We start from the raw sequence: 10,082 nt of genomic DNA, 5'->3' as shown, positions 1-10,082 counted from the left end.
ACGGTTAGATTAGATTTGAACCCAAAAAAAAAAAAAAAAGTGTTTTATGCGGGCGGGTTGGGCGGGTGCGGGTTAAACCCGTAACCCGCCCGCAACCCGAAAATTACATAAAATCCAAACCACACTCTACCCTAATGTGATTGCGAAACCGCCCATACGTACGCGGTTCGGATCGGGTAGGGCGGTTTGGGCGGTTCGGATAACCCTATGCCCAGCTCTAACTGGAATGTTGCCCCTGCGCTTTTTAGGCTAAAGGGCATGACCTTGTAACAATACAGTCCTCTTGGCGTTGTAAAGGATGTGACCTCCTGGTCTGGTTCATACATAGCGATCTGATGGTAACCCCTGTACACATCAAGAAAGCTAAGTCGATTGTGTCCTGCCGTTAGATCTACCAGTTGGTCTATCCGTGACAGGAGAAATCTGTCTTTTAGGTACGCTTTGTTGACTGTTTTGTAGTCTACGCAGACACGCCATTTTTTATTCTTCTTTGGTGCCACTACTGTGTTGGATATCCATTTGGGATAGTGCACCTCTTTGATAGCTCCTGCCTCTAGAAGGTTTCCCACTTCTTCCGCCACTATCTTGGCGTGGTGGAGTGCTGATCTGCGAGTGTGCTGTATGATTGGTCTTGCAGTTGGGTGGACATTCAATTGGTGACAGATGAGGTTTGGGTCAATGCTAGGGATGTCATATGGCGTCCAGGCAAACACTTCGATGTTAGAGGTCAAGAATTCCATGATCTCTATTCTCTCGGTGCTGGACATAGATGAGCCAAGAAAAAAGAACTTTTCCAGGTCATTTTCATCTATTCTTACCTGTACCAAGTCTTTCACTGCCTTCTGTTCAGCGGCTTTGCCAACATCTGCAAATAATTTATTGCTCTCAGGTTCTTCCACCATCTGAACAAACCCTTTGGCAGCTCGGCTGCCATTTATTGTGATGAAGCATTGCTTGGACATAATTTGGTCTCCATAGACCTCTTTAATTACTCCAGACTCGTTGGGGAACCGCATTACTTGATGGTAAGTCGACGCTACCAATCGTATGGCGTGCAACCATGACCTCCCCAAGATTATGTTGTAGGTGGAAGGGACTTTTAATACCCAGAATTCCACTTGTTTTGTCATGCTTCCTGCTTTGACTGGGAGGATAATCTTGCCAACTGGCCACTCTGGCATTGAGTTGAATCCGATCAGGAGAGATACGACAGGTGCTAAGTCTTTGTCCTCCAGTTTTAACTGTTTGAAAGGTTTGTAGTATATTATCTCACATGAGCTCCCTTGGTCAATCAGAATTCGCTTGACATCGTAATCCTTGATGCGGAGAGTGACGACCAGTGCATCGTTGTGAGGGCAATATATCCTTGCCAAGTCTTTGTCTGAAAAAGACATGACGTTCGTGGCCTCTGTTCTCCCCTTTTTAATGGTGGGCTGCGCACTTAACACCTCCCTTAAGTGCTCGGCCTTTTTTATCATTCCCTTGAGCTTACATACTCGCTCAGGCTCGAATACCCCATGTATTACGTTTATCACGCCTTGAGGTGGGGCGTCAATCGATGTTCCGTCTGGGTGATCGTGGTTTTGGGGGGTTGGTTGCATCCCTCCTTCTATGTACCGGTCCAGGTGACCAGCTGCCACTAACTCCTCCAGATGCTGTCTCAACGGTGTGCAATTTTCAGTGTGGTGCTCCTTTTCCTTATGGAAGGTGCACCGAGATCTTTCGTCGTAGTCCTTTTGCGCTTCTCCCAGCTTAGCTGGCCCTCTGATGAAAGGTTCATCGCGTATCGTGGTCCTCTCCGTTGTCCCACCTGCCACACCCGTTTTTGCTTGGACGTTCTACCGCATTGACTTTTGCCGAAGTCTTTTTATCTAGTATTGCGGTTGTACCAGATTTTGTTTTAGCTCGGGCGCCATCCTCCTCCACCTGAATGTGCTGGTGTACCTTCTCTATTAAGGCTTCCATTGTGAGGGGGGCGTCATGGTATTTGAGTCCTTCAGCCTATTTCCGACTGGAAGACCTCTTTTGTATTACGCGATGGCGAGATTTGTGGGGCAATCTCCTATCTGGTTGAAGGTCTTCCAATAACGACTGTTGTAAGATCTCAACGTCTCCTTGTCACCCATGTCAATGGAGAGTAACTGATCGATTTCTACTGGCGTCTTGGTGTTCGTTCTGAACCTTGTTACGAACGCCTCCGCCAATTGTGCCCAGGAGGCTATGCTGCCTTCTGGTAGCCTTTCGAACCAAGTTAAACCTAGGTTGCCAAGGCTGGATGGGAATAGGATGCATATTAAAGCCTCATTCCGCTGGTGTACTGCCATGACTTGGCGAAAGTGGCTTAGGTGCAAGTAGGGGTCTGTCTTCCCCTCATAAGTTGTAAATTTAGACTGGATGAAGCTTGAAGGTAAGGGTGCGTTCTCAATCGCTGGAACGAACGGCGAGCTATGTAGCCTTGCCAATGCTTTATCTGTTGGTTCATAGGCAAGGTGCGGTATTGGCATTCCTACCTCGACGCTTCCATTCGTCCGAGGAGCCAACCGCTGAAGGGCTGAAACTCTGCGCGGGTCGCGTGCCTTTGCATCCTCCTTCTGTCGTGCCCTTTCTTCAAGCACAGTCCGTAAGTCGGACGATCTAGGAAACTCGTTTACTTGGATGATGTCTGGTGCGTATGTGAGGGCCGATAGGTGCTTCCCTCAGTGTAAGACCTCAATGATCTCGTTCTCTCAGACCTGGAGTGACGAGTTCTGGAAGTCCTTGATTGAGTATCGCTTGTCCTGAGGCTCCTACTCTCTGTTTGCGATGGCGTGGTATGTCTACCACGATCTTCTGAGTGGTGAAGAGGCGTATTGCTCTTGCGCCCCACTCCTGCCGCCACCCCCTTCCCTTTTATTTGACGCTTCATCAATTCCATGTCCGCCGTCGTCTTCCTGATTAACTCGTCCTACTCCTTTACCCGATCCTCCAAAATTTGAGGGTCGATCCTCCGCCTCTGCCTATCAAGACTTGATGAGCGACGGGGGCTGTTACCCCGCCTCCCCCTTACGTCCCTCCGGGAGTTCTGTCGCTGGGGCTCTAAATCTGCTATGGGAGGGATGAAAGGCAAACCTTCGCACCTCCCATCTCCCTCCGGGGTTTGTCCGTCAATGGTGGACTGTGGCAAATTCTCATTGTGCGCCATTGCGTCTAATCTAGCGAGGAAAACTTTGATCATGAGGTTTTGTTCTTTTTTGTGATTTCCCACAAACGGCGCCAATTGTACAAGCAAGAAATAATCTTCTCGTATAATCCCGTTGATCAAATCTGCGCTCCTCCAAATGTCGTCGCTTTATTCCCTGAAAACACAAACGTGAGCTAGCCGGCGGATGTGTGCCGGATACCTCTCCGATGCCTAAGTCAGCAAAATAGACAACTAGACAAAAGATCTGTGTATTTGAAAATCAAAGTTGTGTTACCTCTCCATAGGTGATGTTGTGAGCTTTTATAGGTCCCGCGTGGCACAATCCAAGTAGGACTCTTACTCCTCCATGTAGAGTCCTCCTAGGAATCACATTCGTGAAAGATAATGCTTATCCTTCAACACCCCTCTCACTGTTTAAACCAAGTGAGATGGTTCTACCGCGGTTGGATGTCAATACGACCGAGATAACATGGCCATGCTAAAGTCGCAGACCAAACCGAGCTTCAACTAGCTCGGTTCTTCCTTTCACAGTGCGCGCCTCGGTTTAACACTCTAACTGGGCTGTTCATTTAATACCGAGCTAACCAAGTTTGGCGCTCCAATGCACAACGCCAAGCTAGCTAAGTTTTCATACGGTTGTACCTTGGTTGCCTGTTGAAACCACGTTATCCATAGCGTGCCTCGACCGAGCTATTCAACAGTAAGGCCCTGAGTAAAGGCCCACAATACCTCGGCTCAGTCTAGTTTGACCGAGCTAACTACTGCCGCTCTGACCATGCCGATCGAGCTAACAACAAAGCTCCTTTGGACCGGGCTAACTTCAAGGCCCTTTTACTCAGTCCTTACTGTGGCCCACAGAGTGGCTGATTACCCAGCTCGGCCCAATTTATACAGAAATTACTCTCTCACTATCCAAAAGGGAACGGGCAAGCAGAGGCCATAAACATGACACTGATAAGGATTCTGAGCAAGATGATGGATGAGTTTGGGGGGACTTAGTCCGAACAGTTGATAGTAGCCCTATGGGCGTATCGCACTTCAAAGAGAAAGCCAACTCGAGCAACTCCTTACTCCCTTGTGTATGGATCCGAGGCAGTGTTACCTATAGAGTTGGAAACACCATCTGCTCGAATGGCTCTCGACTCGGGGATGGTACTGGAGCCTCGAACCACCAGATTGGAAGCATTAGAGGAAAAGCATGACAGAGCTGCAAAAGTCATGGAAAGGTATCATGAGTCCATTGCCCGAGCCTATAATCAGACTGTGGTGCCAAGAAAGTTCGAAGAAGGTGATCTAGTATGGAAGATTGTGGACCCAATCATGCGAGGACAAACCTTGCCCAAGTTTTCTCCAAAATGGGAAGGGCCCTACAGGGTGGTTCAGGCAAGCTCAAGCAGGCACTACAAGCTTGTAAGGGTTGAAGATGGCTTCCGAACTGGCCCACTCAATGCAAAGTTTATCAAGCATTACTACCCGTAGTTAGACTCATCTATGTTGAAATTCATTTTCATTTTCTTACTTTGTCTAAAGTTGTATTTCCCTTACGTTATGAAGAAGCTGGTATTCTTTATGGAGTATGTTTATCCCATCACTTGCAGTGAATATATTATACTTTTGTCAAGAAAGTCAAAAAATTAATGAGAATATTTCAGCTTTTGTAAGCATGTGCATGTGATTGTTCTTTCTATTGTATTATTCGAAATAAATATTTTATCAAGTAGACTGAGAAAACAATGCGAAAATATCCAAACAGCAAAGATTTTGTCATTTCATTGCATTGTCCTAGATAAAACATTTTTATCGAAAGGGGCAAGAAAGTAATGATATAAAAAAAACTCAATCTCTCCTAAAAATACCATCGAAGAAGCTGCCCGTCACATCTACATCCAGAGGACAAAAAGCAGAGTGTGCCTCTAAAGTCTCCAAGGCCTGAGCATAGCCTGACTCAAGTTCACGAAGAGTTGCCTTTGTCTCATCTATAGAGGTCCGATAAGGGGCAAGCACAGACAAAATTTCCTCCCGATGACTGGTGTTCGAAGCTATATCCAGGCGCTTCCAAAGCCATGATAAATCCACTTGGTGACGCTCCATGTCAGAGATCCCCTGATACGCTGTCTCGACTACTTTCCCATTAAGGTCACACAGCCGTTGCCTATCCAAGCTATATAAGATAGTGGCAAAAGACTCGAGAAGAGCAGCCTGAATGAGTGGACATTGGCAAGCAAATGAAGCAAAGGTCTGCGGGTAACTCGAATGCAGAAGCTGTAGAACTGAAGCAAACTCAGGAGCTACCCAATAATGTAGAAATGATACTTTGCCAGAAGCCGATGGAGGAATTGGGGCCGAAAAGCTACTAGTCTCAGGAATCTCCCAAATGTCTATCAGGTTAGATGAACCACCCCGAGGGATAACTTCCGGTAGAGGTCCCGAGCTTGAGAATGCAGAGCGATAAGGGGAAAGACCAAAAACATCACTATCAAAGTGGAAATCGCTGAGATTCAGATCCAAAACATTCGAAGGAACTGGCGATGAACAACCTCTAGCAGTCGTCTCAAAGGCAGGTGTCTCCCCTTGAGAAGGAGAACCACGAGGAGTCACAAAGAGAGTCGGAGCAGAGTCTAAGGCAGGTGAAGGCAGGACTCTAGTGGTAGCTAACACTGAAGAAAAGATAAGGAAGTCTTATTAGGGGTGAGGAATAGTAAAGCCATTTGAGTAAAGAGTTCTCACAGATAGAAGTACATAACAAACTTCAGAAAGAAAGATTACCAGAGGGACCTCTTGCAGTCGTCTCAAAGGCAGGTGTCTCCCCTTGAGAAGGAGAACCATGAGGAGTCACAAAGAGAGTCGGAGCATAGTCCGAGGCAGATGAAGGCAGGACCTCGGTGGCAGCTAACACTGAAGAAAAAACAAGGAAGTCATATTAGGGGTGGGGAACAGTAAAGCCATTTGAATAAAGATTTCTCACAGATGGAAGTACATGACAAACTTCAGAAAACAAAGATTACCAGAAGGAGAATCATTATACAAAGCCGGAGCAACTGAAGAACTCCTAGCATCAACAAAGTCACTTCGCCGTACAGAGGGCACCTGATCGATCTCAATGTCTAATGAAGCCTGAACAGTAGCAGTCATCCCTGAAGAAGGAAGGAGGGCCGGAGGATGAGAATCACCATAAGTGCCAGAGCGAGTCTTAGAAATTTCCAGCACATCCACCTCCACACCATTCCCAAAGGCGTACCTCATCTCTACATTGCTTCTAGAAGTATGGCCTGCGGCATCAGTCCTTTCAGCAATCTCAATATCAGAATGGCGAGCCCTGACAACCTCGTCACTAAGATAGCGCTCCTCCTCAGTTACGATAGGACGGTGACGACGTATGCGCGGGATAAGGTCACAAAAATGATCGGAGGACTCAGCCTCACCATCATCATCATCTATAACTGCTATACGAGGGGTGTGCATCTTCACAAGTCTTGCAGACAAAGGGAAGGTGTCGTCTAAGTCTGAATCTGGCCTGGTGGAGAAAGCATGGCCAGTAGCCACGGTACTAAGAACGTCAACAGCCGTAGGGTCCTACACAACAGGAGAAAATAAAAAGTGTTCATTTAAGAAAGTCTAGTCGCAAGAAAGAAAGTAACTTCAAAAAAAAAAATTTCGGGTACCTCATGAAGCCTTTTGGAAAGGCGAGGAGCGGAAGGACTGGCATCAGAAGCCCTCTTGTGAGCCATCTTCTTAAGGCGGGTTGTTTGAGGACCAGAGGCCTTATTCAAAGGGACTGGCACTGGAGAAGTAATTGCCAAGCTAGAAGCAGACGCCAGAGCCGAAGGGTCAGTTGGAGCAGATGAAGTGAAGAAACTCTCGTACATGTGATTAGATTTTCGACTCTCGGGCTGCCGAAAAGAAGAGTCCTTTTTATAAATCGGCGAACGCAAACATATGGTCAGTCTGCTCTGAACAAATTCAATAAGTGCATCGACAGTCTTCCGCCAATATCGCCTGAAGGAGGGGGTGAAACCCCCTACTCGGATCAAGCCTGGCATCGTCAAAGAGCCGGGTATAGGAAGCATGGTGTGTACAAGTCCGTGACTGAAGCGCTCGTAGCTCTCTGAAAATGATAGCAAAGGAGGTGCTGGCCCCGGGGCACATTGGTCAAACCCGAATTGACATGCTACACGATCAAGTATATAAACAGCACTATCAACGCCTTCTTCATGCCATATCGGTAATGAACTCGGACGGGTCATTATCAGCATATCAACAAAGTGTGCAGGGATGTTCTCGACAAAGAAAAGGACACCGAGCGGGAGGAACCATGATAGATAAGTGATGTTGCCACACCCACTGGTGGGCATACATACGGCCGTGCCACAAAGCGCCAGGGATCATCCACTAGAGTATTCAAGGATAAGGTGGAAATGGTACGTGACCAACGTGTAATCAACGGCTGGCAAGACTTCGCTTTCTCAAATGTCCGAGACCCGTCAGTACCGAGCACAGGGATACCATCTTTATCTACTATCTCCCAAAGAACCTCTGCCTCGAATATAGTCGGAGTAGGGGCAAACTTTGGGAACCTCTCAAAGAAGAAACAAAGCAGGTACTGGCTGTGAATAAAGGAGACAAGCTCATATCAACCCACGGCCACGGAACGAACCATGTCTCGATGTAGTAAATCCAGCCGGTAATAAAGATTTCCAAGAAATAACGGTGCCAAAGGAATCCGATCCCCTCTGAAGAGCCTAACTGCCAAGGAGAAGACAAAGGGATTGAGAGAATTCGGAGGTGTGCTTGGAAGAATGAAGAATGAAAGGAAGCAAGTCAGAAATCCCAAGAAATAAAGCCTAGAGCCATACATCGGGCCGGCCTCATACTCCCGAGAATCGGGGTTAGCATCTCTAGCCAAAGGCTGAAGATCCTTGAAGAAGTGGCAGATCCATGCGGTATAGGAGGCACGGTCCGTCTTTATTCGACTGGTCCTCCTCACTGAACCATCAAATACAGAACTCCATCGGCCACAAGCTTGAAGATTTAGCTTCAGAGATTGGGTCAAAGAATCATCCTCGGGGGGTGTCCGCTCAGGGTAGAAGGCATCAGGGCCGGTCATTTCTAGACGCAGTAGCATGAACACATCCTCGAGAGTGGGCCCCATCTTATGTTGGCCAAGTATAAAAGTGTGTGTCTCGGTGCTCCACCGAGGAGCCATGGCTTCAAGGCTGGCATTGTTGCGACGGATGGATAAGGATCGAGGTATTTTCATCGGGATTAATAACCGGGCCTCCTGAAGCCGCTGACAGAGGCTCCTGTCCGAGAGGACATCATCGACCCACTCTTGCCAACCAAAAGGAGGGTTTGAGTAGGCCTTGAACTAAGGATAGCAGTATGGAAAGTCCCCTCGCTCAATCCTAAAGCGTAGCACCGAACAAGGAGAAATAAGGGCCTCATGTCCGGAGTTAGTATCCATAGTGAGACATAATGGAGCTCCCTTCGGAGTCAGAAAAGAAGTGGTGGAGGTAGCCGCTCGCCAGAAGGGGTCCTTCCGACCAAAATAAGGAGATTTCCTCTACTCAGACGCCGGAAGTACATCCCTCTCTTTCATGAGAGCCGGTTCTGATGACCTCGGGACAATGGGTTTCTTTCGAGAAGACATATGGCTGAAACAACAGGTATAAATAGTAAGGAGTTGATTGTATTAAAATTCAGAATATTGGAATTGAAGCAATACAAATTCGTAGGAATTCAAGTGAAACTTCGGCATCAACTATTCGTTTTTCAGAAAATCCATAAATTCATCAAATTCTACGAGGAATTTTTACACCAAGAATTCAGGCACGATGTCTACTATGCTAAGGGTTGCAGCAATCAGTCATTTTTATAATAAGATTTACATGCAACATGATGGGTTTATCAACAAATTCAACCTCAGACGTCATCAACAATTCATTTTCTCGGGTATTTTTCAAGCTCAACAAATTGTAATACCAATGGGTGTATCATCAACATACAGATTTCAAGTTTCTATCATCAATAAGAGGTGCAATGCCATAGGTCGTTTTGTGATAAAGTTCAAGCGGGTCATTTTCTCAAAATCACTATGTTCCATATTAAAGGTCCAATTTATACGGGCTCAAAATTTGGATAAAGTAAAGTTCAATAGCAAATTTCAGGCCTGAGATCTGAAGTATATTACATTGCTTATCAGTAACAAGATTTAATGGATTGTCATGCAAATTACAAGAATGTTCCTCCCAAGTCAATGTTAATTGCTCAATTCAAGTGGCAAGTATTCTATTACAAGTGCAAAATTCAGCAGCAATGGTTTAATTTATATAAGCAATAACCTAGAATTTATTTGGAAAATTTCAAGTCAAAAAACCATTTAAATAAAGCCAGAATCAGGGAGCTATTTTTCTCTGGGTAGCAAATAAAAAAATGGGTCAATCACCCTCAAGCACTACAAATGTCAACATTAGTGGGAGTGACAACATCAAACAAATTCAAGCTCCATAGTGCAATTTTAAGTCAAAAATGCCAAAGCTCCATGTATCAAACTCTTTGAGACTTACAGAAGTAGTGAAGAAATTGGAGACCAAACACGAAACAGTGGGTGAGAAAGAGAACCAGCGGTTACGGTAGTCAATAGCAAGCTGTGTCGGCTTTGGTGTGCAGTAATGATAGCTCAGGTAGGAACCAATGGTGGTGGACTTCAGTAGGTGTGCGAGCAAAACCAAGATCTGAGTAGTCCGAGCTCTAAAAAAATATATCACCGAATGTAACAACCCTGTCACTGATTACTGATTAACCACCGATTACTGCTAAACTGAGACTGATTATGATTGGTAACTGAATTGATTCAAGTACTGAACTGACTAACTGAAATCTGGAACTGAATTGATTATGTATA

This window comes from Camellia sinensis, chromosome 11 (genome assembly GCF_055761805.1).
Source record: "Camellia sinensis isolate YWXY chromosome 11, ASM5576180v1, whole genome shotgun sequence".
Taxonomy (NCBI): Eukaryota; Viridiplantae; Streptophyta; class Magnoliopsida; order Ericales; family Theaceae; genus Camellia; species Camellia sinensis.
Note: the sequence above shows the minus strand (reverse complement) of the source record.